Below are 3,959 nucleotides of genomic sequence, written 5' to 3'. Positions count from 1 at the left end.
TCAAATTCATTTGGTTTTAAATCAATAAAACTGGGTAATGATGGATGACTACTAGTTGCTTTAATCGAAGATAAGTGCATCTTACTTTTTGAATGGTTTTTTAGACAGCTTAGTTCCGCTGTGAAACTCACTTGACACCTCAAACATCTTGCCCTGTAGCAATCGTCAGCAACTGGTTTTAGCCATCCCTTGTACGCACTTTGCAATTCCCATCCTGCCCGGTATTTCTGTCTCCTATGTTTTTCTTTGGGCAATTCATTCCTTACTCTCCTCTTCTTTTGAGGTGTTGTACATCTCTTATCATCATAGCTCTAAAATAACATAATTCATAAATCGTAATGTTCTAACTAAAAATTACTTGGGTGAGATTGCAGTAAATTTAGAAAAAAATCAATAGACATAATTTTTAAATCATATTTTGTACTTACATCTGGTGTATCTTCAATGTCCGACATTTTGGTAGGTTAAATAGTAATGGTGACTGCCGACTAGTGAGAGAATAGAAAGTGTCACTAATGTGACTAGTATAAGTGGGTTGAAGTTGTTGAACTGTGTGCACAAAATGTCAAAATGACAAAAATTCCAAAAGAAGAGACAATAGATTAATAATCTAAGGCGCAATTCAGTACTCTCATTGAAGACAGGCAAATAATTTGTTGAGTACTAGTGAGGTTAAAATATAAGTTTTATTAGGAAAATATAAAATTCCAGTTTTGCAACAATTATTATAATCTTATATTTTTCGTGTACTATAGTACTACAGTACTATACCTTAATAAAGGAAGTAACATATTTAACAGGTTTAGAAAATATGTCATAAATGTCTTATCTTAATAGCATCAAGTTTGGGTGTACACACTATAGTTCTCAAAGTCCCTTCATTATATAAAGTTAAATATACAATTTATTGGGGTTTAACATATATAGGTATGTTCAGAAATTAACATATTAACTTCAACTCAACAACTAATTTCTGTAAAAAAAAGTGTAGGTAACTAAATAACATGTACTGGAAATAATAGGTTTGTTATGATAATGAATAACAAATTTATATAAATATAAAATAAATCCTTTATTGTCAAACATTTTTAAATCATTAACTTAATGTATAATATACTATAATAGAGACATAATAAATAACAAATAAATAAATATATTTATAATATTTTAAACAAAATTCAAATTTTGGTGAAATTTTGGATAAATGAATTGCCCAGATTATCGTATTTTAGAGTACGATAATCGTACATCGTACATTAGCCTGAATTATCGTACATGTACGATACAAACCGTACGTCGGGCAACACTGCTTCTTGCTCTTGTTGAAGTAGTGGGGTAGGTCAGTGTCGTATAATAAAGGGAATTGTACAATAATCGGACTTGGTGACAGTTTGCTCTGCCGGTGTCGTGCGGCGGGACCCGACGTAGGCGACGACGGCATCGACGGCCGTGAGCAACGACGTGTAGGTACCGGTCACTGCGGGTTGTGGGGGTCGGGGGACAGTAGTTACATAATACTGCGGTTATTCCTGCATTGGCGCGCGATAATCATAATAATGTAATAATAAGGTACGCTCGTGACTGATAATATGGGTACAGGTATGTTTGTTATAATAATAATAAGAATGCAAAAAATGCTGTGACGTTACAGCTTTTTGAAAGAACCTAGTAATAATTTTTAAAATACAATTTTTAATAATTTGGAACAGTTTACCCTAAAATAATTTAATACAATACATTATTCAATTTGTAACTGTATGGTTAAGTATTCACAATTACAAATACCATGGTACCAATAATTTTAATATTTGTTTGTAACTGAATAATAATTAGGTGCAATTTGCACTGTCAGAAACTAAAAAAACAATTTTCAGTATTCATTTATAGTATGGATTGTTATTCATATTCATTTATTTTATGAACGGATAAATAGTATTAAATTTAATAGATTTATAGTAATATATAGACCTTTTCTGTATGGATATTTGTAGTATAAATGCTAATCTTGATAAATTAATTTTAATGCTTATTAGTGTTAGTGGTAAGTTTGACGTAATAATATTAAGTGAGACCTGGATGTATATTGAATTTAATAAAATGATGGCGTCACAATTTTTATTGAAAATAATTTTAAGCTCATAAGTATTTCAAATAAAGTAATATCTTGCAATACAAATTGAATTAGATAAATTGAAAATTTCAGTAATAAGTATATACAGGTCACCACGAGATATTATTGATAGCTTTATTTACAATTTGAATACATATTTAGAACAATTAAATAATAATAATATTCACTATGTTATAGCAGGAGACATTAATATTAATGATTCACTAAATTCTACTGATTATCTTAATGTAATGGCCAGACAATTTCATATGTATAAATAATACTACTCGAGAAACCACAAATTTTAAGACATTTTTTTACAAAAAAATATAAATGTAAGAATTTGCAAGCATGAATACTTAAATGTCAATCGCTGACCACTTTGGCACAATACTAAGTTTTAATGCTCAACCAATAGACTTTAATCATAACAAACAAACTAAATTCGAAAATGTTGTTTACAAAATCAACATTAACTATTTAAATACAACTTAAAAATAAGAAAAGTATTAATGTAATTAAAACAAATAGTAAAAAACATTTTGGATTAAGAAGTTGTAGTAATACTGCAACTGAGCTATGTATGTCATTAAATATTAATTTTTAATACTTATCAAAATATTTTTTGTTTTAAAAATGCTTTATTTTCTGCATATTATATTTCTATTCTGTGTTCATAAAAGATAATGTTTTTAAAAAAGTTAACTGTCAGGTATATTTTTTTTCTTTTCTTTTTGTTATTTTCAATTAATAAGAATGTAAATACATACCTATTTATTAACTATGTAACAGCAGTAATTTTTCTCTTTATAACGTAAGAACTCTCATCTCCATCACAAGCTTAAAGGAGATGAGCAAGTTTATTGTTTTAATTATGTATAATGTATTGATGTATTGTAAAATCTTACAAAATAAATAAATATTTTACTATTTTATAATAAATATCAGGGTTGGTAATATACGCGTTTAAAACGTTTTATTCGTTACACGTATAATGCCCCATGCATAAAACGTATATATCTTAATAACGACCAAGACATAAGGAGTATTAAGTATAAATTGTTTTCTTTGAAATTTATAATTGTTATAATAGTGATAATAATGATAATAGTATATAGGTACTGTAAATTTAAGATTTTAATAAGTGTTAACTTATAAATTTCAACATCAACTTAGAAAATTTTCTTAAATTTAGATTGAAATTAAAATAAAAAACAAAATAAATTTATTTTTTGTTATTCTAAATTAATAAATATTGAATACTAATATTACGATAGTTATTGATGAAGAATAAAGATACAGCATAAAACTAAGTATTTTTATACTGTACTGTATTATACATTCCAACCCTGATAAATAAAGATTAAATATAATTCATACAGCAAAAATAAAAAGACAAAGAAATGTGTCCATAAAATATTATAAAATGTTGTAATACAATCATAAACATCTACCAGGAGTAGATAAATTTCTATACACTTATGTAAGTAATATGTACATTTTTTGTTGGTTCCTACTTATTAATTTAAAATTCAATAAATTGATATAAGATTCACATACACTATTACCATATATGGCTAATTAGAGGATAGCTTATTAGTAAGGCTGAGGACTTAAAGTACTTCTAAACCTGAAAATATTTATGCACTAAAAACAACAAATAATACGCATTTAAAATATGCTCTAAAAAAATGTATGACTTTAGGTACATACTTAAATTATACTATTAATATGAAAACAAAATATAAAAAAGATAGTTTGATTATTTACTTTATACAAATTTTAATTACTAATTAAGTGTTGCAGTGTTATTGACCAGATAATATACAGTTTTGCTGCCATTAACCTA

The sequence above is a fragment of the Acyrthosiphon pisum genome, chromosome X (assembly GCF_005508785.2).
Source record: "Acyrthosiphon pisum isolate AL4f chromosome X, pea_aphid_22Mar2018_4r6ur, whole genome shotgun sequence".
Lineage (NCBI taxonomy): Eukaryota > Metazoa > Arthropoda > Insecta > Hemiptera > Aphididae > Acyrthosiphon > Acyrthosiphon pisum.
The sequence above is the reverse complement of the archived record's forward strand: the minus strand, read 5'-3'. Positions refer to the sequence as shown.